At 40.9% G+C, this 27,412-nt stretch overlaps 1 long non-coding RNA gene across 2 annotated transcripts in view; it reads right to left on the bottom strand.

The window, feature by feature from the left end:
* The window catches only part of LOC118565063, an 83,112-nt gene that overhangs the window by 39,937 nt on the left and 15,763 nt on the right, over nt 1-27,412 (bottom strand). The window lies entirely within an intron of this gene.

Raw genomic sequence — 27,412 nt, forward strand, 5'->3', positions numbered from 1 at the left:
GATGGATGATGGGTCAATTATCTCAGGTAAACCCATGTACATCTTAGATTTATAGAATTTAGATCATGGATATCTGTTTACAGACCATCACATAGCCCTGATCTATGTCCAATGTAACATTTATGGGCAGAGCTGAACAGACGTGCATGAACAAAGCGGGCTATAAATCTGACCCTCTTTAATCAGTTCTGTCAGGAGGATGGGCAAAGTCCTTTTGTGAGAAGCTCGTGGAAGGGTACCCAAATGTTTCTTCCGAGTACTGTTTAGTAGGCAATTATACCAAAAGATAGAGAAATGTGTGTCTCTATGTGTTTGTATAAAAGTATGCGCTGAGGTAGGTAAAAGTTGTTATCTGTTTTAAAAAAGCATACAATGTTTGTTCCCTTAGTATGAAGTCTACTATTAACATGATGTTTTGGGCATTGGCCCATGTTTAATGTTCCTTTGAGCACTCACATTGACTGAAAGTTGAACTGATAACTCTAAATTGCCTTTAGGAGTTAGGACTGTGCGCAGTTATTTGCCTCAGTGTTTGTGTAATTAACTGGTACCCTACCTCCCAGCCATGGACAGGTAATCCTAGGCTTCAGTGTTTCCACGACTCCAGAGTTATCAAACTCAGTACAACATCCCAAGTTAAAATAGTATATGGAAGTATATGTCAGAGTTTACAAAATCTGCTCAGTAAATGTAAAAAAGTGTTAGATGTTGTCCAATCTGTACATGTTGCAAAGAGAAATAGTTCCATCTTACTTAATTATTATGCAGCACATTGAAAATGGAGTCTTGAAACATCCTCAGAGGACTGATTAAAATGGGTTTCTTTTCTAAAAAGCAGTGCATAAATGGATATATGAGGAATTTATTATTTGGCCTTTTTTACAGTCTAGGGTAGTTATGTTTCCATGAGCTTTAAGTACAGATAGTGTTCCTTGTTGCAGCCTGATGTATAACTTTGTGTGACACTAATTATTACATAAATTACAGGATCCAGAACTCCAGCCACTCTGGAGAGGATTTAGCAGGTAGCAAACATATGGTTTGATTATGGTTGTTTCAAACCCCGTTTAAACTACTAGGGGTTCAAGACATTTTAACATTTAATCAGTGAGTTTAACTAGCCGGAATTACCAATATACAGTAGATATCTATAATGTCATTTTGACTAGTCGTAATGTCACTGTGACTAGTATGAATTTTGATTTAAGATATAGCTAATGTCAAAACTCTAATTACAGATATTTTGAATAAGAGTTTTGTCTCAGTAAAATTATGTTGCATATCCAGTCTAGTGGTTAAATTTTAAATATGTTGCCATAGCCCTGTCTCACAGGCAGACACCTGCTGCCTCGGCCAGAAACCTGTCTCCACTGCCTCCGGCTTCGGGCATTGCTCAGTCAACGCTGTGAGTCAGCGGCTCAAACTAATAAGGCTCTGGCCCGCTGGGCTCCACAAGCTTCCCTCAACCTCTGGTGACGAGGTGGGTGAAAATCCTACACCTCAAAAGATCGAACAGTGGAGTAACCACCAGTGTAACACTGCTCACTCTCCCATGATTCAGTATGGCAAATCAACCTAGATGCTGATTTCCCTCATCTTGAACACAACCCAGTCCCCTCCCTTTCTCGTGTATCCCTGCCCACATTGATGGAATTTTCAAATTTGTCTGGGGGTGGGTTTATGCTTTTACATAGGGGTGAGTTACACTTTAAATAAGATTTAAAAGATAACTTAGAAAAATATTATTTAATTATGGAAAAGTGGGCAAATATTGCCACAGACAAGGTCCTACATGCTAGCAAGACTGAATGCTGTTGTTGAACCTAATGATGCTTTGAAGGGATATACCTGAATACATTTTTTCTGGTTAAGAAAAATGCTTTTTACGCAGTATATCATGAGTTAAAAGACATCATTTGATAAAAATTTACTAAATGATTGCGCAATTTAGTGAGTCCGAGCTTGTTTTAGTAGGAATAAGCAGAGAAATGTCGACAACCTGGGGCAACTTTCTCTGCCAATAGCACAACAAGGTGTGGAGCCATTGCTAAGCAGCAGCTCCCCCAGCACCTGCACAACAAACTATTTAAACAGAACAGCATGGCATGCATGTAAGTGTTGACCATTCACATGGGAAAATATTATTTACCCAAGGCATAGCCATTTATGTCAAAGAAAATTATGCAAAGTCCATCAATGAAGCTTTGGTCCCTCCAGAGGATTATGCACGAGCTTGATGGATGTTTAATCTTCAAGAGTTTCTCATTAGGAAAAACTGTTGGAGGTGGGGCTTATATTTTAAAATAAACAGTTCTCCTCACTCATTGTTTGAATTTGTGCAAAACCAGAGATGGTTCCTTTGACCAAGACTTAGTTTAACAGGAGGGTGCACATCTTTGCAACTGGGTCTGTGCAACTTGTTTATTAATGTTTTTCCAACTAATAGATTTGGTAACACTTTACAATAAGGTAGACAACATTGTTACCGATGCTATAGATTTGTTTGTTGTTCAGTTGAATTGCACAGGACATGTGAAATAGTTAAAAAGTTTTAAATAATTTTGTCTACGACCGATTTTATACATCACAAAAACCATATCCACCATATCCACAGTTTTCATGTCCACTGTTTAACATGTTCAGTTTCAGTTGTTGTAACATGACTTTAACCAAGGAAATGTCTAAAAGAAGTGAATTTACAATAAGCGTCAGACCCCATCTCTTCATTTGAGCAGTTAAATAAAATTTTAGACTTGTGTTTCTCTGGACTACCATAAATACACTGTGGTGAGTTTTCCTTTTGCTGCAGTTTCCTTATGATATGTATAGGGAAATTCTGAATTATTCTATGATCATTTGAATGTTCCATTTATCATTATCACATAATCACCATGAAATGGCACAGTGTGAAACATGAAAACAGACCACAGAGCCAATTGATTTCTAATGTCAGTAATGTGACTGATGACCAACAGCGACCTTTGGGTAGATAACCTCCTGAGGAGCTGACAGGTGACGTGTGAAGTGACAGCAGATGAGCTGATGAATAATGGACTCTTGTCAAAGCTTTTATTCTGTGCTTTAGTGGTGTTACACACAAGCCAGAGCAACCCAGGCTCCCGATGATTGATGCCCGCCTCGGGTGTGATCTCTTATAGGCTGCTGGTGGTCCCTGAATGGGAATGAAATGCGGCCCTTGTTTCAGTCATGTCACAATGCCACTGCCTTCAACAAAATCTTCATCTGCTGTGGCAGTGAAGGCATTAAAATGTTGGGTTTTGCAAATGTAGTTGCGTTCCGTAAAGATATCTTTGACAGAAACTGCAGGCAAAGCATTTTAATGTGGTGTGTGCTCGTAGAAACATATTAAAGTGCTTCCCTAATGGAAACTGAGAAGTGGGAATATCAAGTATAGAGCACAGACGCACTGTTATCACCAAACAGTAGAGCTGCAGGAAGGCTTGCATTTTGATACTCAACCTCCCTTGAACCTTCTGTTTCTTCACTTGTGTACCCTTTCAATTCATTCCACAACATTGCTGTTCCACACAAGTTTTTTTTCAAGCAGTGACAACAAAGTAAACCTGCACCAGCATTTCTAGGAGTTCTGTGTAAGCCATAATGCAGCATTATCTAGATTAAAACCTGCAAAGCAAAGACCGAGTCTCTAGAGGATGCAGCCGTTCATCATGATAGTGTTGCTGTGCAGCAGCTGTGATGGGCAGAGGTGAGAGGTGAGGGCGGGGCAGGTCAATGCTGAGCAGAAGGTCGGCCGGACAATGAACTGCATGAAGTGGCAGCTGAAGTGGCAACTGACACAGGTCTTTCTCTCAGTCATTGATGTTTTCCAGTTTTGAAATAGAAATGGACAATTGTCTTTATCTGACAGGGGCTCAGTGGGTAGAGCAGTGATCTTGCAATTGAAGCCACTGTGGCTCAGTGGTTAGAGCCAACGAGTCACAGCCATCTTGCAATCGGAAGGTTGTGGATTTGATTCCAGCCTCCCCCTGTCATGTGTCAATGTGCTCCTGGACAAGGCACTTAACCCCAGCTTGCCTACCTATTTGCGTATCGGTGTATGAATCTGCTGTGATAGACTGCCGACCTGTCCAGGGTGTACCCCCCCTCTCGCCCATTGACAGCTGGAGATAGGCACCAGCACCCCCTTGCGACCCCACATGGGATAGATGTGTTGGTTGGTTGGTTGGTTGGTTGGTTGGATGGATGGATGGATGGATGGATGGATGGATGGATGGATGGATGGATGGATGGATGGATGGATGGAAGGATGGATGGATGGATGGATGGATGGATGGATGGATCTGTGAGCATTAGTGAGTGCCATTGAGTGAATGTGGCTCTAGTGTAAACCACTTTGAGTGATCAGTATGATTAGTGGTGTGTTCAGACCGACCTCGCTGACTACGAAACTTCCAACATTGTACATTTGGCATGCACAGCTGTGAACACCAGCTTCACCGCAAGTCACCGCGTCATCAAATAGGAGGGGCTTCTATCCGCTTCTCTGTTCAACTCAACATGGCGGACTGGGATTTTACCAAGAGAGTCACAGTGCTACATTTAATGGGGAAAACCGAACAATGGCGCCAGCGTACCTGCTACATTGCAAGACCCTTAGGCCCAGATTGCTCCCCGGGCGCTGTGATAGCTGCCCAATGCTCTCTAAGGGAAGTGTTAAATGCAGAAAACAAATTTCATTGAGATGTAAAATTGCAATGACAAATAAAGATTTCTTCTTCTTCTCCTTCTTCATCATCTAAGTTACTCAGTAAGCAACCTGAGAGGGAATGTGAAATTTTACATCTCAGACACTTAGATGTCTTAGAAGTCTTGACATATCTTGCTCCAGAACCTCTGAAGAGGTGTACATAACCACAGTGCCTGAATGTAATTGTCAGGATTATTGCCTATGCACTGTGAACAGATATTAGATTGTGCAAAACCCATCCTGAATAATCTTTGACCTGTATAGTGTACCCTATGAAGGATTGTGTATTGTATTAGATGAAATTTGGGTTTCTAATCAAAGTTTTAGAACATATCTGAGACCAGGTGTTTTTGTTCACAGCTGAATGATAAATCCGCCTCCCATTTCATAATAGGAAGATATATTGAATCATCTAGTTTAGACAGTATCCTGTATAATTTAGACAATAAGTTTGGGAGGTTTAGATCAAAGAACTCTAATACATTTAACGGCATTCGTAAACCTCCTTTAATGAGCTTGATAATATTTGTTATTATAAGTTTAATTTGTTGATATTCTAAGAGTTTATTTTTGTCATTACCATATTGTATATTTAATCTATGAAACGTGATAAACCCAGTTCCTTCAAATACATGTTCCAGGTATTCAATACCTTTACTCTTCCAGTAAGGAAAGTTTAGCATATAGTTTTATTTTATTTTTTGTTAGATGTCAGAATAATATAAACGTTAATAAGGGATATAGGATGATAGCTGGTAGGAAACACAGGGTCTTTGCCTGACTTAAGCAGGAGAGTAATTGTAGCAGAATTCATATTAGCCATGAATCTGCTATTTTCCTGAGATCCCTGCAACATTCTGTGGGACGTTGGTGCCAGAATATTCCAGAATTCTTTATAAAACTCAGCTGGGAATCCATCTGGACCTGGAGCCTTTTTATTGGACATACTTTTGAGAGCTTCTTAAATTTCAACTCTAATCAGCGTGAATCCAGGGTCATTGTTTGACTATATGATAATTTAGGAAGTGTTATTTTGTCCAGGAATTGCTCAATGTCATTGTCTGATGGGTTTATCTGTGATGTATATAAAGCTTTGTAGAAATCTCGGAAGGTGTTTATCCTTTCAGGATCATATACTGTATTCCCAGATGAGTCTATAACTGCTAGTTTTTTCTTTATTTATTTTTAGCTGATTACCTAAGAAGCTTGGTCTGTGTGGCGGTACCAGTCCACTAGTTATTTGGTGTCTGGCTGCTCAGAAAAAATAAACAACTTGAATTGTATAGGTTTTATATTTTAACTCAGTCTGAACAATGTCTTATCTTGAAAAATAGCAATGATCTCTCCATTACATCTATGACTCACTTTTGACGCATGTCAAGGCACCTGTCATGTGACACATTACCGCTAAAATTAAACCCACAAGCTAGCAAAATTAGTAAAAACCAGACATCTCTGAAATATTCTTTGCAAATTGGAAATGGCCCAGTGATGGGACAGAGGAAGAGCCTACAACTTCCAAGAAAAAGGAAGGTATATTTATCATACAATACCAGAAGTCCTGTTTAAAACATGGATTTATCACAACAGCAGATTCCCACACACAAAGCCTGTTCAGCATAATATGTGGTGACCAGCTCTCTAATGATGTAACAAAGCTTACAAAACTGTTTCGCCACTTGGAGACTAAGCATTCTGTATTAAAAGAGAAGCCTTTGGAGTATTCTGAAAGAAAGAAAATGTGAACAAGGGCAGAAGCAAATAAAAATGCAAGTGCCCTGAGAGCATGACACTCGGTGGAAAACCATATTGCTAAGGCTAAGAAGCCATTTACTATTGGCGAAGAATTGACCATTCCTGCACAGGTGCCTCTTTCTGCTTAAACCCTCACTCAGTGCATTGAGGAAATGGCAGATGACACTAAGACAAAATTGTGGGAGAGGTTTAACATACCGTGGTATGAACTCTAAGTCGAAGAGTTTACAGATATTAACAAGGCAATGAATGTAAAGAACAGATACCTTCTTTTTTAAACAGAAATAAGATGGTAATCCTTAGGTACAGTGTTAGTGTTTGAATTACGAGAGCTGCTGTAGAGATTTCTCTCAGAAATGTGTCACCCCTGGAGGCACAAGTCATTGACAAGGAAGGGGTCACAAAACTCCCTTACTTGTATGACATATTCAACCTGCTCAATTAACTCAACTGACAACTGTCCTTTAAACTGCGTTTAAAGCCGAACTGGAGTTTTGGAAATGGCAGGTGAACAGAGGCATAGTTGACATGGAAGAGACTGAGGTTGTGACTTTATTCTTCCAGTTGGTGCACAATCACCTGTTTTAGCTTTTAGAGTTAAAGTACCACTTCTCAACCAATAAAACTAATGAATTGCCATGGAATGGATCAGCGACACTCAAAACAACAGGTAATTTCATCCTATCTATTCAAGAAGATTATTTGCTGGAGATTGCAGATGACAGCAGACTTAAAAGTAAGCTCTAGAGCACAATTCTGCCATTGTTATAGGTTTTACGCCACAATGGCACTGAAAAAGCGGCTCACTTGTGTTCTGCGGAGACAACAACCAAAACCAAATTATGATTCAGCTGATTCAGCATTATAGTGAGTTGTATTTCCATATTTATTAGATCTGTTTTTGTGGTTTATCTTATTTTGAAAGCATGTTTGAATGTTACCTTAGTGAACAGCGAGGATGTTAATCATGTTATTCTGTTAGTGTGATGTCCCACAAGTACACAGTAGATTCACATTAGTTATCATACTTAGCAAATAACGATTTTTTTTTTTATGTTTTACTTTGTTGTATTTATACGCCACATCTTAAAATGTGGTCTGTGAGAGCATTGTCTGACACTAAACAGGTCTGTGGTGAAGAAAAGGTTTGGGACTACTGTTAAATACTACTTAAATGAATTACACACGTTATTGTTGTAAAAGAATGCAGATGTGTTTTTGGAAAACAGTGAAGAGGAAGACATTTCAGAATTATACATGGTGTTTTTTAATATATTGACTGGAAACACAGAGGCCCCTGGGTCCATGATAGAATACTCTAAAAAGTTTGCCTATCCAGCTAAAACACGGCTGTTACTAACTTGAACCACTGCAAAACCAGCCTGTGCATCAATCCAGGTACCGTGCTGATAGGTTCATTAGATGACATTGCAAAGAGAAAACTGGGGTAATTTTAATACTTTAACTGGAAATACTTTATCTGGAAAAACTTTCAATTGACATAAACAAGCTCATCCTAAGATGGAAGTTTTGTAGAAATGTGTGTGATCATTGATCCCTAAAGGTGCATTAGGGAAACCAACCCTTTCAGCAATGTGTTTTTTTTCTGTTGTTTTTTGAATGCATTGTAGATAAATAAATTAACCTGGCTGACGTGTCTTTAATTCCATCCCAGTAAGCTTTTATCAGTAGCCACAGGTTTGACTGGCAAAGTTTCAGTCACTGCTGGTTTGCTCTGAGACGTGTGTGTGGGCTCCTCGCCATGTCACACCACCAAACGAGACACAGCTTCATGCACCAAACCCGGTTGACTTTGGAAACCTGAAGTGTCTAGATAGCAGAATTTTAACTGTGTTTCAGTATAAATGTCAATGTGTCCCACATTGACCTACACAAACCTTGACTGTGGTGGATTGGATCTAAGCACCAAAACAATACATTCTTAATTTGGTTTCTAATGCAGAACATGAATCCAATTTTAAGGCTGCCTTTTTCAGAAAAAAATTAACTTTTCATTAAGTTCAGCACATTTGAAATTATTTATACAACAGGATCCTGAAATCACATAGTAACTCTTCTTTTTCATGCTCTGCAAGAACGACCTTGCTGTTAATGATTCATCAGTGATAAAGAGAAGAAGAGCTGGAGGTATGGAGGGGAAATGGGGAAGTACTAAGTGTTTATTAATGATAAACTAGCTTCAGAGACTCCGCGGGGCTCAAGCGATCTCGTGAGATGTAGAGTCTGCTTAATTTATTCTTGCAACCTGTCAGCCGCTTCAAACAAAGAGAGAGCATATCTGGAGCTTTGCTGTGGTTCACTCAGGGAGACAAATATGAACTGCATTCAGATTCATTCCAAAGCTCTTCTTTAATGATTGTACATTTGTATATTTTATTGTATTTGATCACATCCGTAATAAACTATTTCTTCATTATGTGTTTGAATAAATAGACAGAACAGAAGGCTGATATTCAGGAGGTCTCTGAAGTGTTTACACCCCTATTACAATTCCAGATATTTAGACAATGACTTGTCATGGTTTTATTTTTAAGTCCAGTTCTATTGAGTATAAACAAAAATAGAAAAGTTATGAGACCATTTATATATAAAATGCATGGTTTTACAGACAGTCAAACCTGTTTGTTGGACATTGTGTCATGAGTACACAATGTCCAACAAACAGACACCCCGTCTACTTTTAAGTAAGACTAATCTTAAAACTTTCCTTTTTGACAAAGCTTATAACTAGAGTGTCTTATGTTGCCCTGGCCTACCTATGGGGATGTGCTTCTATGGGCTTAGGCTACTGGAGGACATCAGGATCTATTTTTCTCACTCTATCGAGTTCTACTGTTCTTCAATTCTGCATTGCTTGTCATCAATTCTGCTTATAACTTTCTGTTCTCTCTCTTTTCTCTTCATAGTAGGTACACCTGGTCTGGCGTTTTGTTAACTGTGACATCATCCAGAGAAGACCGCTCACCCGCTATTATCATCTAATGTAGAACAGATTACTAGATCAATGTGTGCTTCTGTGCTTTTTTGTCTCTCTTGTTGTGTCTCTGCTCTGTCTTCTGTAACCCCAGTCGGTCGAGGCAGATGACCGTTCATACTGAGCCCGGTTCTGCTGGAGGTTTTCCTTCCCGCTAATGGGTGTTTTTTCTTTCTACTGTCGCTCCATGCTTGCTCAGTATGAGGGATTGCTGCAAAGCCATGGACAATGCAGACGACTCTCCCTGTAGCTCTACGCTTCTCCAGGAGTGAATGCTGCTTGTTGGGACTTTGAAGCAATCAACTGGTTCCCTTATATAGGAAAGTTTTGACTGTATAATATCATAGATTTTGACTTTGTAAAGTGCCTTGAGATGACATGTTTCATGAATTAGCGCTATATAAATAAAATTGAATTGAATTGAATTGAATTGAGAAGCAGTTCACATATTTTATTCAGACAAGCGCAAGAGAGACAGCAGAGGAAGTTATGAAATTATGATATTCAATTCAAGCTAAAACTTTACATTATTAAACTTCTTATTTGCTCCTCTCACAGTTTATGCCTGCACCCTTCTGTATTCCATACAATGCACAAGAGAACACCAAATAACATGTGAAGTTTGCATTGGGAAGAAAAGAGGTGGTGGTGTCTGACATAGGCAAGATGGTGGAACGTTGGTCTGCTCTTTTTACAGAAGATCAGGTTAGTTCATGAATAAGATGATACAAATTATATTCATATTTGTCTTTCCACTTGGAAAGTGCCATTACAGAAGCCTAATATATATAGACTCCTTTCTAAAACAGCAGTGACAGTTTTAACAAATATGCAAAAAGTATCTTTATGCAAAAGTTTTTATACTGCAGCTTTAAGGCAACGTGTTTTCTAGTAAATTCAACAAATTCTAGTTAAGAGTGTAGATGCTTTCTGGTTATATCCACACATAAACAAAGAACTCGCCATTGCTCTTCTGAGTTTAGCCAAAATACCACAATTCACAAGCCTGTCGACTTTCTTCCTCAACACCACCTGGAGATAGGTAAGTATGACTGGAAGAGTTTATACAACAGACTCACTATTGCTCACCTGACCTCCAACAGAACTCATCTTCCCCTGGATCCAGGGTATCTCCTCTGTGTCAGAGTAATAAGCATCATTGTTCACCTAAGAGTCAAATGTTTAGACATTACACTCACTACTTTTCTGACTTAAAGTTGAAATATGGACCAGCACTTTAGTAACTAAATGTAAAACTAATGGAAGAAGTTGATTTTCTCTCTCTCTCTCTTACTCTCTTCTCATTTAACAGCTTAAAAATGACTGAATAAAAAATAGGGTCACTACTTTCTCCTGAAAATGTCTCTAAAAAGTCTCCGTTAAGTGGCAGAGACTCTGTTCCAATCCCAACAAAAATGTTTTTATGCTCACTTTAATTTAGAACATGATCTTTCATAACTGTAGCTGTTTTCTTGAACTCTCAGTGTCTTCTGATAAGGTTCACAGGCGGAAAACCGAATGGTTAACTGAAGCAAAACATCTTGGCTTGGCAAAAACAGAATATGTAATAAGGTAACACATCAAAGCACGCTTTCCCTGGATTCCTGTGTGATGAGTCTCATCCTTTGGGTAAAACAACAAACTAAGCAAGCGAGATGGGTGAGATGTTCTACTGAAATACATCACATTCAAAGTTGTCCTGCAGAAAACATAAAAATATCTAACATTTATGCTCATGTTCACATTTAATGTTTGGAGTTCTGTCTTGAGTTCTGAGACTATTAGAAAGTTTGTTGTGAAACCAACACTATAAACAGCTTGGGTAACTTGACCGATTAATGAGCTCAAAAAGTCAAAAAAAGTAAGAAATAAGCAAAAGCGCAACCATCCATAGAGGGTGAGGATAGACAGATTTTTTTAAATCAACTTAAAACAGTCCACCAGGGGAGGGTTTACTGTTCCACATTCTGCAGGGCATGTATAGAAGGAACCTGGCCTGTAAATGGGCTTATCTGTGGTAATGTCAAAGCCAGGTCTCAAATATTTAAAACAAAGCACAAAATAGTTAACATTCTATATGTGAGCAAAAATACCCAGAAAGAGACATATTCAGAAAGGTCAAGCTGAAAATGTCAGGGAGATAAAGGGAAAATGTCACAGGGCTGCAGTTTAATTTATTTTAGAGAAACACTTTTTTCAAAAGCAATCCAAGTGATGCCAAAGTTAACCTCCACAGTTCATATGGGCAAAAAGAAAATGTGGAATAAAGACCATTAACAGAGACTGATTCCCTGGAAAATAGTGTGTTGGTGTTAAAGATGAACACAGTGGAACCCACGGCATAATAACACCATTCAGCTTGTAGGTTTGTCTTTTCCTTTTGCTTTCTGGAAAATGAAACCCGATGACCTCATAATGACCTCCAATTAGCACTTTTAGGTGTTACATGTAGGATGCAATTTAGCTAGATACCAAGTGATTATGTGTCAGTTATAGATTGTCATGGACTGCCGTTGTTGAGGACCCAAAGCGTAGCATGGACGATGCAGAGCAATAGGGAAGTGATGATGATTTAGAGAATGAAAACGAAGAACTTACAAAATACGTGGGAGGCACAGGGAAAACACAGGAGTCAGGAAGGACTCAAAGAATGAGGTTTAATGCAAAGATCCAGCAACTGTGAAACAGAAACTTAAATACAGCCAGGAAATAATCAACTATATGGCAAACAGGTAAGAACGTCAATGTGAATCAATCAGCTGGTGGGGGTGGGGCATGGCAAGCGACGGAGGAAGATACAAAAACATAGAAAATACCGATGTAAAACTGAGAACAGAACACAAAAAAATGCGCATCATGACATAGATAGCCTCAGGAAACTTTTGGAAGTGCAGGAAAATCCAGACGAAGGTTCAAATTGAATGCTTTTAATTTCCCGTTGAGATTAATAAAGTATTTTTGAATTGAATTTAGTGAAAGAGATTTGTATTTTTATTACACATAAGCAGCATTTTTTTCTAAATTTGCACACTCACAGGTAGCAGCAAAATGGCAACTCAGAGTTGTGATGCTCATGATGCAAACGTTTTGACCTGTCCAGAACCATTGTCGCAGCAGTGCTTCAGTGGGGATGAAGTCGGTCATTCCACAGCATCAGAAGCTATGAAAGGTGACGCTAGAGCGTTACCTTTCTATTACACTGAGACATAAGGCTTTCAATAGTGGGACAGGGTACTTGATCTGTCATCATTCATTCAAAACGAAACATCAAAACAAGCACCACAGAAGCAATGCACCAACACAGCAAAAACTGTCAAGATCCTCTCAGAGACTGGTCCATGTAGACATTATAGTGTTCCACCAATACCGTAAGAGGATCTATTGATTATTGGTTTTTCTCTGTAAAGCTGAGCGATCGTTTTGTGTAAAAATCCTAGTAGATCAACAGTTTCTGAAATACCATCCGACACAACAGCCATGCAAAATTCCAATCCATTCTGTTGTGCAATTAAGCATATTTTACGTTATTTAATGTCTATTAAATAACCTTCGGTCTGTTAGGTGCTGTCGGGTGAATATCAGGCCAATTGGCTTTCATATTTAGACAATAGCTGAAAGAATGATTCCAGCACTGGCTGACAGCAAACTCTGTACACATATGGAATAAATGAGCGACAACTTCTTTTCAAGTTTAAGCATTTATTAACAGAAACAAAAGCACATCCAGAGAGAGACATAATAATGTTTACGTAAATTAACCATATATTTCAATCAACATATCCTCTCTACTAGGCTTGTGAAACTGAAACTGCTAAGATAAATTAAGATTAGAGAAACTGAGGAACTATGTACGAACAAAAGGACAAATAAGATGTTCTTAGTTGATTTTCCTAAATCTTAGTCAAATTGTCAGATTTTTAAAACACATTTATTTATTTATTCTAATTACACAGAGTTTTCCAAACATTTGCTTTAAATTGATTCCCTAAACCTGTTCCTTTTGTCATGGACCTGTTTGGTTCTACTGCATCTTTCCAAGCCTTTGTTCCACTGATGGAGAAACTATTTTCATTTGTCCTAGTGAAATATTAAATAAAACTATTTTACAACACTGTCACTAAGCATGTTAGTGCGGTGTTTACTATTTACTACCTTTGGTGTTTAAAATAAAAGAAAGCCTTATCCTGGAGGTTTTTTGGACCCTCATCTTTAGTCAAGTTATCAGTATAAATAGTTAACAAGAAATATATTTATAAAATGGTATGACTGTTTTACTTTGAATAAAATTGTATCCTTATTTAATTAGCTTAGTTTATATAATATTAGTGTAGTGCCTGACTAATGAACTGTCGATGCGTCATACTTTTCTGGTTTATGGAGCAACACTTGTCAACATGTAAAATTGTATCTGCTGGAAGAATGAGAAGCAATGCAGCAATCTAAAGGACCTTTTAATTTATTCAGCTACTTTTGGAATAAAAGTTGTGATATTCTCTGATCCAAGCGCCTGAGTTTTTTCACATCAGGATTTAAATCTAGCCAGAAGCTCTCAGAGAGGGTTCCTACTGGTGTCTTTCATAGCCAGACTTTTCAAGTTTACCTGTAGCTCAGGTGAAAGTCTCTCTGCTCTCCGGTGACGCTCATTAGAGTAAACCTCCACCTCACGTCTTGCTGGATGAATAAGGGATCAGCTGTAGCTTAGAATCAGCTCATTCTGGGCCAGCATTCAGCGTTTACCGCTAACTTCAGCCTGGTTTATCCACCTGTTCTCTGTGCAGCACAGGACACACAAAGCTACAACTCTGCACTCTAACGACCCGCCCAAATATAATGAAAAGCAGCTTTGCTGGTCATATTTTAATCTGTTTTCATCGATGTGCTGGTATACTGAGAGATTTGCGCTCCCGTTTAAGGAATGCACATCTTAGCAGGACACGCGCTGCAGTACAAGTAGGGTTGCCAACTGTCCCGTTTTAGCCAGAACGCCCGGTAGATCCGCCCCTGGTCGTCTTCCTCGTGTCTTCCTAAATGCATCAAGTTGCTGCAGTTCCATTCCCGGCTTCACAGGCATTTGAACCAGTGAATCCAAAAGAGTGTTAGGTCCATTTCAGTCTGATACTTTATTACTAATCTAAAGAGTTTTACAGAGCAGCAGTTAGGATAAAACTAATCTAAACATATTTTCAATTTTCCTTTCCAAACTGTTTTATCACTTCTAGTACTCTTGTGCTTTTTTGCACCACTGAGTGTAACCTGTGACAAGTCGTCGTTGTTGTCTTCCTCTTCCTTCTCACCCTTCTCTGACCTGCAGCTTTTCTGCACATCTGTATGCCACCAGCACCATCAGCCTGAAGCAAAGTGGATGCAGTCTGGCAGGAACACAGGGAATAGCTGAAGGTTTCATTGCTACCCATTGAGTACACACTGCTGAGCTGCACTCTTTAGAACAGAAGAAGGGAAAAGTAATGGCTTCCATGTGCTTGTTGAACATGCATAGTAGCTGTTCTCCAGCTGTTATCTGAACAGTCTGAACTTTTTCTTTTGTCTTTTATAGCCACATTTTGTAACTAATACACAATGTGTTTGTGCAAGGTTCCATGCTTCCATGTGTATGTGTGTGTGTGTGTGTGTGTGTGTGTGTGTGTGTGTGTGTGTGTGTGTGCGTGTGTGTGTGTGTGTGTTCACATTTATGACATCTATACATTACTTACACAAGCCTTGTCTGCTGAGACCTTCAGTGCCAGCAGGCTATAATTACAGCAGCAGCTTCAGTGTGAGAGCTGAGTGCCTGCTGTGTAATTGCCATAAAGCGCACCAGAGGAAGTATTGCTCTTCTACATCCAGCACTTAGTCCAATGGATCAACTTGAGCCGTTCTAAGAATTGACCAAGGCAAAAAATAAACAGCAAAAAAAAACAAAAAACATTTCAGTGATGGATGCTGATTGCAGTCAAGCTGTCCCGAACAGTTGCCATTTTACGTACTAATGTAGTTCATAGGAATAGCAGTTAGACTTAGACAACTTTATTTGTTATTTTGTATGCACAGAGTGCTTGAAAATTTCAGTGAATTGCAGTAGATTTCAGAATAAAGTAAATGACAGGATAAAATTACAGGATAAAGTGCAACAGTGATTTCACAGTACAGCAATTGAAATGTAAACAATGCAGGACAAATGTGGTGCAGAGTCCAGTTATAGCTTCAGCAGTTTAACAGTCTGATGGCCACAGGGAAAAGCTTTTGCAGAACCTGGTGGACCTGCAGTGGATGCTGCGGAACCTCTTCCCAGAGGGCAGCAGGGAGAATAGTCTATGGTGGGGGTGTGAAGGGTCACTGATGATGTTACAGGCTCGGGACACGCAGCGTTGAGATGAAATGTCCTTAATGGAGGGAAGAGGAGCCCCGATAATCTCATCTGCTGTCCTCACCACTCTCTCCACATTCTTCCAGTCGGAGGCATTGGAGCCTCCACACCACACAGAGAGACAGCTGGTCAGAATGCTGTCTATGGTGCTTCTGTAGAAGGTCTTAAGGATGGGCGGGGGCAGGTGGGTTCTCCTCATCCTCCGCAGAAAGTACGAGCGCTTCTGTGCCCTCTTCACCAGTGACGCGGTGTTCACAGACCAGGTGAGGTTGTCCGTGATGTGCACCCCCAGGAACTTGGTGCTGCTGACCACCTCCACAGCTGAGCTGTTGATGAGCAGTGGAGCGTGGTGAGGCCGGTTCTTCCTGAAGTCGACGATGAGCTCCTTGGTCTTCTCCACGTTCAGGATCAGGCTGTTGTCTCTGCACCAGCCCACCAGCTGCTCCACCTCCTCTCTGTAGTCCTGGTCGTTGTCGTCTCTGATCAGGCCCACCACTGTTGTGTCATCAGCAAACTTCACGATGTGATTGGTGGTGAACCTGGGGACACACTCGTGTGTCATCAGAGTGAACAGCAGTGGACGCTGCCCTGAGGGGAGCCCGTGCTGAGGGTGATAACATCAGAGGTGTTCTGTCCGACCCGGACTGACTGAGGTCTGTTGGTGAGGAAGTCTAGCAGCCAGTTGCGAAGGGGTGTGCTGAAGCCCAGATGTTCCAGTTTTCCCACCAGATGCTGTGGGATGATGGTGTTAAACACTGACCTGAAGTCCAGGAACAGCATCTGCATGTGTGTGTTCTTCTCCTCCAGGTGTGCCAGGCTCAGGTGAAGAGCAGAGGAGATGGCGTCCTCAGTGGAGCGGTTCTGTCGATTTGATTTATGTGTCTTGTATGAAAGGACAAAATAAAAACTACTAAGGAGCTGCCTGTGGAAACTGGAATACCTGAAGAAAACGTATCCATACTCGGCAAAAACTTTACCTGATCCCTTTAACAAGGGATCAGGAATCATTCATGATCTGAAATATTTAACTGACAAAAATTGAAAAACAAAAGGAATGTGAAAGGAGGCAAATACTTTCTGACTACACTGTAAAGTAAAGCTTTCAATTGAAGGAAATTGTAATTTATCATTCAACATATTTGGTTTTTATGTGGGAAGGTGTTTTTTCGTTTATAAGTTTTAATAGTTATGCTGGTTAAGCTAAAGACCTTTGCCTTTCCATTAGAACCATATACACTAAAAAATAAATCAGATACAGATAGAGACAGTAGCTCATCCCATCAGGTTCCTGGAGACTAGAGAGGAGGATGGAGGTTCATCTTCAAGCAGGAAATCAACTCTAAACATACAGCCAGACTTACACAAGATGGTTTAGATCAAAGCATTTTTATAATTCAGAATGGTTTAGTTTAAGTACAGACATAAATTCAACTGAGAATCTGTGGCAGGACTATGAAATTAGTGTTAACAGATGGGCAAATCTGACTGAGCTGGAGCTGTTTTCTAAATAATGGGAAAATTTTTCCTGCAGCATGAAGCTACATCCCCCAGCAGCCACACAGTTTTAACAGCACCAGCAAGTCCCCCTTCGAACTACTTTGTTTTTATTTGTAAGCAATTTTGAAAAGCATGTTTCGACACCATGTTACTTCACAATTTAAGCACTGACAACATTTTAAAAGCCTATATCAAAAGCATATACAGCAATATAGTGCCTGTCACTCACTGATGCTGTAGTAAAAACAAAATCACATGAAATAGATGTCAGCCTATGGAGGCACCGAGGGAATCTCTTATGGTCAACTTCAAAACAACTGTTTTCAGCTGAGCATTTTAACTGCAGGACTGGTTTATTTAAATGAATAGAGCCCATATTACAAAAGGAAAGGTTTACAAACATGTAGAAATTATACAATGTTATTTCAACGTTTCAGCTGAGCTGCACTCTTTAAAAAATGTCCTAAGGAACACATCTGCAGATGAATAGACCACTGGGTCAGCTAAAAAGATGACGTACCTTAAGGCATCACTTAGTGATTGATAGTCTGTAATTATATGGGGATGTATGTGTAAGAACAGTCCCTGTCCTACTCTGTAAAACATGAGAACATACCATACATGTGCCCGTCTCAGGTGTTCAAGCACTTTGCTGGTTCTGTGTGTGTGATAAAAGACCAGACTAGGAGCCTGATTGCTCCTGTTCTGACTCCGGATCATTACAGCAACTCAGCACAGATGTGGATAGAGACACATTACTGTGGCACTGCCGTGTTGCAGTGCTCCGGTCAGACAGCTCTAGCAGTGAAGCGAAGATCAACCTGGGTTTTGACAAGGCCTTGTGAGGATGAAGGCATCGTATGAAGGATTTATGAGAAGGGACGGGATGAATGTAAAACGCTGAAGCAACCCTATGGCTGGTGTCAGCTTTCACCACCGCTCATGTGTGTTTTAAGCTTAAGTGCAACTCCAGATGTAACAAAATGACCCCCTTACTGCGTCCACTTGCCTCAAACTGATCAACCGCTCTGTGCAGAAGGCGCCTGTGAGCCTAAACCAACTTGTGTTTTTGCTTGTTTGTGCATTTCCGCCGTCCGTGAAGCACTTTGGGAATAAGAAGTAAACAAAAACATGACTGTACCAAACTTTCTGCTGCTGGAAAGCTCCTCCGGTCTGTTTCATCCATCAATCAGACGGCTGCTGGCGCTGAGGCTGTGGACAGAGCTGTAAACCACCGCGGTACTGCTGAACTCAGTGTGCTCTGCTACCGGCGGGTATGTACCCATTCCAAAATATTTGTAGGAGTTCACTTTTTGTAAACAGAGTTTTCGATGGCCTTTGGAGCGTTGCAACATGATCCCGCGGGCTAACATTTAAAAGGATAAACTTAAGCAAACTCCAGCAAAAACTCTCTCAGAGGCAAAACACAACTCTCCCCTCAACTTCAGCGGATTAAAAGCAACACAGAGTTTTCCTTACCAGTGCCCTTACATGAACAAATTGAATTTGAACTAATAGCGTTTAAACTTTTGATAAGAGGCCTTACAAAGTGTTCACACCTTCGGAACACTACCAGACACATGACATGGCTGTGCACACAAGAAAGACAGACAAAGGCTCGAGGTAACTGTGGAGAAGCTTTGGAGATTTATTATTAAAGTGGCAAAATTTGTTGACAGATTAGTTGGGCACTTTACAAGTCTGGCCTTTATGGCAGACTGGCAATACGGAAGCCACTGGTGAAAGAGAACCATAAGCAGTTCTGTTTCCAGCTTACCATGGCTATATAGGGGACATAGGAAATGTGTGGGAAAAGATGTTATGGTCAGATGAGACCAGCAGTCAAGTATTATGTATGGCAGAGAAGTAATAACCTGACTCTCGCCAGATGTATGTTGCTCCGCCTAGCTCCACTCACATACATCTGGGACTGATCCATAGGAATTGCCTTTATTGAAGGCTGGGCCTTATCAAAAATCCTTGCATATGATTGGATAAGCCACTTGTCTGTCATCTTTATCGACGTGCTACTTCAACCACTCACACCGAAGCCAACCCGTGACGCTATGAGAGCGACGCACGGGTTTTTTTTATGTGTTTGCGGCTCTAGTGGCACGCGTTTTATTGACAGTGAGCTGACAGGAAGAGGGGGAAAGACAGGCGGCAAAGCGCCGCGGGTCAGAGTCGATCCCGGGCCGACCGCGTTGAGGACTAAAGGCCTCCTAACATGGTTCGCGTTAACTGCTAACCGCTCCGGGGTGCGTCCGCGTCTGCTACGGACGCGCCCCGGAAAACAAAACTTGCCAAATCTGGTCGGGAGAAGGGCGAAAACATGGTTTCCACCAACAAAAGCCTTCAGAGCCGTTCTCTGATGTTCTTTTAATGTAACAATATTAGCATACCTCTCAACTTTTAACGACTGTTGACAGTGAGATTGTGGCCGGGGGGGCGGTGCTGTTGGTCGATTCAAGACGGCCCAACGGGGGTGGGGGGGGGGGGTGCTATTGGTCGATTCAAGACTGTACAACGGGGGGGGGGGCTGTTCAGACGGTCCAACCGGGGGGGGGGGGGGGGGGGGTTCTGTTGGTCGATTCAAGACGGTCACTTTTTTAAACGGACTTAAACATTTACATTTACATTTACATTTACATGTTACAGTTTGTAATAAAACATGACGACTTACCATTTAATTTGCACGCAACACGGACGGTAGAAGTGTTTCTATTTGGATGAGGGAAACTTGTTTGCGCGGCGGCGGTCCTTGCAGCTGTGTTCCCTCTACTACTGGACGTGCGGAAACCATTGTACCGCAAATTGGTTCCGCCATGACGCGAAGCGTCCGGACGTGTGCGTTTCAAGAGTGAGATTTTGATTGTAAGATTGAGATTTTCAAAGTAATGCGTGTGAGCGTGTGCAATTGATGAAATGCGTGTGTCACATGGTCAATGCGTGAGAGTTGAGAGCTATGAATATTAGGTAGATTGGACAACACGGAAGAAATAGCAGCATCAATGTTAACGCTTGCTTCCTCGATGCGAGCCGCCATTGTTGTTGGAATCTCACGGTCGCTTCTCCACTACGTCACATCTATGAAACTCCAGCCCTGCGTCCTGATTGGCTAGACAATAAAATTGGTTGGAGAAATCACTTTCAATGGGCGATGTCCCAGATGTATGTGAGTGAAGCTAGGCGGAGCGACATACGCCTGGCGAGAGTCAGGTTAGAGAAGTAATACCGCTCCAAACACAAAACCACCACGGTATAACGATGCAGTGGCAGCATCATGCTGTGGGGATGTAACATAGACCAGGAAGCTGGTCAGAATTAATGGGGAGATGGATGGAGCCAAGTCAAGGACAATCATGGAAGAAATCCTTTACAGGCTGACTATGACTCTAAACATACCAGAGCAATTGGACTGAGGAACTATGTACACCAGTTCTGAGTTTAAAATCTTTGGAAAACCTTAAGAGGTTCAGCATAAATTAATACTTTTCAATGAATTTTGCATCTTAATAGAATAATATTCTATACAAATAGGCTGTACCTTTCTATACCTGAGAGCACAGCTGGGCAGTTGTGCAACTGACAAGCCCAGCCATTTCTACAGTCTCACAGCATTTCTACAGTCTCACAGCATGGCGGTTTGGCTAAATGAAAGGCTAACAGAATAAGATCTGTGCAGAGCCCTGCTGGGAGAGTTTTGCAAGACCTGAACAGAGAGCTGTTTTGGAGCTTTTATGTTAATGTAAGGTGAAGTGGGAAAAAGGAGAGACAGGAAGACTCCTAGGTCACGGTCAAAATCATGCACAACACTCTAGACAGGCGGACACATGACTGAACAGATGGTGAATCAAGTTAATACTTCACCATGTCCCCATGCACTCTGGCTTTTTTTTAAGGGGATTTGGATATTTTTGTAACGTTACAGCTTTACATTTCAAAGCTGCTGGAACACACTTGATGATTAGTTGCATTTGGGGATTACAGAACTCTGGTCCCATGTGACCAGGAAGTCATTTGCAAAATAAATAAATAAATAAATAAATAAAAATGTGAAACAGAACAGTAACAGTATCATCAATGAAATCAGATGAATAGAAAAAAAGTGTTGTATAATGAGTAAAATCTTGGAATTTGAATGTTAATTTAATTTTTTTGATAACAGTTTAAATGTTTGACAGATACCACCCCCCCCCACCCCCACCCCCACCCACACACACACACACACACACACGGGGTGGCAAAAAAAAAAGAGAAATAAGGCTCCTTTTCTCATAGCTATATCTAAAATTTAGGCGTTCCCTTCTGGTGTCATGGTCTGTTTTAATCTCACTCAATGCAAAAGCTTGTTAGTTAAAAGGTGCACTGGTACACATGTTTCTGAGCTACTTTAAACCAGAGCTTTTATCGTTTATTCCTTTCTCTCACAAACAAGGATTAGACAGTTATCCAGAAAATAAGGATCTGGTTGTTCATTAAACAAAAGCATGGGAGATTTTCTATAACAAAATTAGAATTTTATAACATTATTTGAAACCACATTATGTCTGTGCATATCATTCTGTCTTTGGCATTTAGGAAGAGAAATAATGATTATTTTATTTTGGACATCACCAGGCCAGACTACATTTTTTCATTGACCTCTGGTATGAATCCATACCATTGATATATACAGCTCCAAAAAATGAAGGGAACACTTAAACAACACAATGTAACTTCAAGTCAATCACACTTCTGTGAAATCAAACTGTTCACTTAAGAATTAACTTTGATTGAGCATGAATTTCACCTGCTGTTGTGTAAATGGATAGACAACAGGTGGAAACTATAGGCAATTAGCAAGACCCCCCCCCCCTCCCCAATAAAGGAGTGGTTCTGACCACAGACCACTTCTCTTTTCTTATGCTTTCTGGCTGATGTTTTGGTCACTTTTGAATGCTGGCAGTGCTTTCACTCTAGTGGTAGCATAAGTTGGGGTCTACAACCTACACAAGTGGCTCAGGTAGTGCAGCTCATCCAGGATGGCACATCAATGCGAGCTGTGGCAAGAAGGTTTGTTATGTCTGTCAGCGTAGTGTGCAGAGCATGGAAGTGCTACCAGGAGACAGGCCAGTACATCAGGAGACGTGGAGGAGGCTGTAGGGGGGCAACAAACCTGCAACAGGACCGCTACCTCTGCATATGTGCAAGGAGGAACAGGAGGAGCACTGCCAGTGTCCTGCAAAATTACCTCCAGCAGGCCACAAATGAGAATGTTTCAGCTCAGATGATAAGAAACAGACTCCATGAGGGTGGTATGAGGGCCCGACATCCACTGGTGAGGGTTACGCATATAGCCCAACACTGTGCAGGCATTTGACAGAGAACACCAAGATTTGCAAATTCACCACTGGCGCCCTGTGCTCTTCACAGATGAAAGCAGGTTCCCACTGAGCGCATGTGACAGACGTGACAGAGTCTTGGAGACGCCGTGGAGAATGTTCTGATGCCTGCAACTTCCCCTAGAATGACCGATTTGGCAGTGGGTCAGTAATGATGTGGGGTGGCATTTCTTTGGGGGGCCTCACAGCCCTCCATGTGCTCACCAGAGGTAGTCTGACTGCCAATAGGTATAGAGATGAGATACTCAGACCCATTGTGGCCCTGGGTTCCTCCTAATGCAAGACAATGCTAGACCTCATGTGGCTGGAGTGAGTCAGCAGTTCCTGTAAGATGAAGGCATTGATGCTATGGACTGTCCCGCCTGTTCTCCAGACCTGAATCCAATTGTGCACATCTGGGACATCATGTCACACTCCATCCACCAACGGCACGTTGCACCACAGACTGTCCAGGAGTTGGTAGATACGTTAGTCCAGGTCTGGGAGGAGATCCCTCAGGAGACCATCCTCCACCTCATCAGGAGCATGCCCAGGCATTGCAGGGAGGTCATACAGACATTAGGAGGTCACACACACCACTGACCTTCATTTTGACTTATTTTAAGGACATTACATCAAAGTTGGATCCACCTGCAGTGTGCTTTTCCACTTTAAATTTGAGTGTGACTCCAAATCCAGACCTCGATGGGTTAATACATTTGATTTCCATAGATCATTTTTGAATGATTTTGTTGTCAGCACATTCAACTCTGTAAAGAACAAAGTATTTAATAAGCATATTTAATTCATCCAGATCTAGGATGTTATTTTAGTGTTCCCTTTATTTTTTTAGCAGTGTATATCAACCTTGAAACAGCCTAACTTCCCATTATAACTGCTTATGATTTCCCAGTTTGTCCGACGTTCATGTATGTGTCAACATGGTTAGATTATTGCTTGTCCTCCAAGATGGGCCATCTTCTGCCATCTTACCAACTCTCTGTCTTACATTTCCACAATCCATTATTCAATGCCTAAACCATCTAAGCCTTACCTGGGTTTCTGTCCAAGCTGTTTATAATCACTGTTAAATCTCTCTCGTCAACACCAACCAAAAGCTTAAAGGTATAGTGAACAATCTTCTTTCAGCTACGATTTCCATGAGGGTCATCTTAAATATTGGTTGACCCACATGCCAATCATTGTGGCATGCTCACATAATGGTAATGTGTGTGCTCGTTCCTTGCTAGTTTCCTCTTATTGGGCGCACTTCTAGTGTTTATATATCCAGTGAGCTTTGGTTTCAGCTTGATTGTAGCTCCGCTGGTCTCACCGTATACTTTGAAAATGGCTGAGAGTCGCAAGAATCAGACTGTCTTACAAGTTTATGAGAAGAAGAGGAAGGCCCCAGTGGAAAGAAATAAGACTAGATTGCATGTGGGACACTTTTTCACACGATCTCCCTGAGGAGCAGAAGAGCAGGTACGACGGTCTTGCGCATGCACAGTTATTCAGAAAGTCATTTTGGTGTTTCTTACCTACATTTCAGAAAAAATCATCCACTCATCACACATTTCTGCCAAGTGATGTACAAATATGCATTACGTTAAGTACACATGCTCCAACATAAACTTTCAGTTTTTCAGACACTGTTTCTTTCACGTGAAACGCTTCTATAGTTATTGAGACATATTGAAAAAATCCCCAGCTTAACAATGATACTTTAAAAAAAAACACAAATACAATCACTGCTATGAAATTTAAGTGCTACTCAAATGTGTTAGCGGTCACCCAATAATAGGAGTGATGAATCTGTTGTTTCGCCAATGCTAATGTTTAACATGTGAAGGCTCCCTCCCCTCAGCATGCCAAATGCTTAAGGTGGCTCCAGTACAGAAAAGCCTGCAACACTTTGATTAAATCAGCTCATACTCTTTGTATAGACTAGAGTATTGACCTTTCACACTTTAGATAGTCAGTAAATCAGTGTAACAGCAGCTTAACATCAATCACAGCTCAGTTCTGTATGCCTGTTGAAATCACACAGTCCCTGCCAGACTTTAGGCCCTCTTCTGAGTAGCTGTTTGCTTAGCTCTCCCAAAAGACTTCCTACTTGGTTTTCCATAAGACAACCTCAGCTTCAGTCAGTATCCCTTTAACGCTATGTTTCCAAGTCCTGCAATTGCAGGGACAGACACATAAAATACATTTGCTACACCTCTGGTGATATATCTTTACATCCAAACAATGAGCCTCTTCACGTTGCTACATAAATCAGTTTTGGTCCATTTTCAGCATAAAATTATGATCTTTTTTATTCAGGATAACATTTAGGGAAAATATGTAGCGCTTCAGTCCCCAGCTCTGGTAGGTAGGTCTCAGTGTGTATGCAGTTCTTATGAATCCAGGCAAACTGCTGGGAGCATTGAGCTGTAGGTTGATTGACGGTTTCCTCACCAACTAAACTAAATAGCCTTTTTCAGGGGGCCGATTCTCTGTGATGACATGTCAACCCAAACCCAGATGGATCACCCAGGAATACCCTCAGTGTCCTGTGTCAGATAACCATAAGACTGGCTTATCCATTCCCAGCCTCTACGCTTTTATGTCTCCTCTGTCCTCATGTCTTCTCACTCGCTCATCCCAATGAGAAGAGTGGAGCCTATTGGAACACAGACCTCTGTACTTTTCTCTCTAGTCAGAGACAATTGCTGCAGGGGGAAAAAAATATTTGAACCTGATGGTTTTCCTGAGATTTTCCTTTCCTGGCAGTTAGAGAGAATGGCAGAAAATTGTGCTGAAACACTACATCCCTGGTATATGATGTGTATTGTTGTAAACAGCATTATAACCACTTAGTGGAGAAAAATAACACTTTTTTACCTTAGTGTACGCATAAAACAGGATTTTTTTACGCCTGCAATTTGCAGCATGCCTGTGCAAAAACACGGAAAAAAGTGATGTGGTAGAAAGGTGACTTAAGCCTCAGAGAATAAAACAGTCCTGTTTGTGTAATGATCATATTTTATAGACTAATATATAATTCACGATTTTGATCAAAAGAAAAAATATAACAGTTATACAGTCATGTATTTCATTTCTTTGTCCTACCTATCTAAAACATTTCTGTCTCCTTGGTAGTATAAGTTTTATTTTTTAGTAAAATGGTTATGTTTTGTATGTTTGTTGTAGGATGAGGATCAAACTGGATACGCTCAAAGGATTTCTGTCTGACAGGTGATGTAAATCGTAACTACAATAAAACTATGATGTAACATTGCAATCACAGAGAGATAGGATATATTGTGTGTTTATTACATGTCATGTCTCAAAGAGTACTCTTACTCTTCTAAATGTTCTTGGAAACCAAGACATGGAGTGTCTTGGCTGGACTATGTGATGACATCAGGAGACATAAGAGTAGATTTAGGACTTTCCAAGAGAAGTTGCGCAGCTGCAGAACAGAACCAGCGGCAAATGGTTTGATGAAACTGTATGAGTTTGCTTAAGACAAGCCAAGTTTGAGATCACAAGTTTTGATTACATGATTTACAGTTTTCAGTTCACAAAAAAAGCATTTCTGAATCCTGTACCTGATGATCAGAATCTCATTTTATGATCAGTGACATTGTTCCAGTATAATTACCTCATTGGTGCAGTTTACCAGAATCTAAGACCCATCAACACTTGTTTGTTGGTTCATCAGAACTGAAAATAAATCCTGTTCTGTCTTTGGACCTGCATCTTCAAGAGCAACATTATTGCTCATGGCTGCACAACAACAGTTGGAGAGACACTGAACAGGCTTGCAGGTTGTATAAAAGTGTTCCCTCTGACCTTCTGCAGATCCTCACTTGGTTATTAACCAAGCAGGGTGGAAGGAGGAAAGCAGAGATTCAGTAGAGGTAGACTGATTAAAATAGTAGCAAAAAGAGGAAACCAGAGCAGGAGACAAAATAGAGTGGGCAATTTGTTGAACACAACATTAAAACTCAAACAGGCTCTTAATCAGCTAATTAAAAGTTGAAGAGCCTAGCCTTGAGTGTTAAAAAAGCCCCATTATTCTCATTGGTCACTTCAGAAATACATTTAGACATACTTGATTCAAGTGTTTCTAATAGGCCGGTGGGAAAGTTGCTCCAACTGGTAAAAAAAATTGTCTCATGAAGAGCATCCCCAGTCTGGACCCTTTGTAAATCTCCATTGCTAACAATCCCATAACGGATCATTGTTATTTAGCTGTTGACCACATGTAGGACATCCAGAGATAGGCATTATTCACCTAGAAGAAGCCCTTCTTTCAGCGCATCCAACTCTTTCCTCTTCCCGCAACAAAACATAACCATTATACTAACGCCCATTGTGCTGTTGTGAACAGCACTGATGTCATGTGGCAGACACTTACATGTGTATTTCACACCAGAATGTAGGCTATTACTGTGAAGGAGTTTGGAACGTGAAGAGTGTTGTTTGTGGAGGGAAAACGGCATTTGAAATATTGCATGTTTGTAGCGTAACAACAAAGCTGAGACATCACATACCTGCTTTGTCTCTTTCTGACAGCATCCAAAATGCTGCTGAAAGACCCCATCTTCGTCGCACAGACAAGGATCCTCAGTCAAGAGGATTGACTTTAAGCCCCGCTTCAACTGTAACTCCGTTATTCCACTGAAGGACACAGCTCCTCAGGTCATGGAGGAGCCTCCTTC

Source organism: Fundulus heteroclitus, chromosome 12, assembly GCF_011125445.2.
Source record: "Fundulus heteroclitus isolate FHET01 chromosome 12, MU-UCD_Fhet_4.1, whole genome shotgun sequence".
In the NCBI taxonomy this organism is placed as follows: domain Eukaryota; kingdom Metazoa; phylum Chordata; class Actinopteri; order Cyprinodontiformes; family Fundulidae; genus Fundulus; species Fundulus heteroclitus.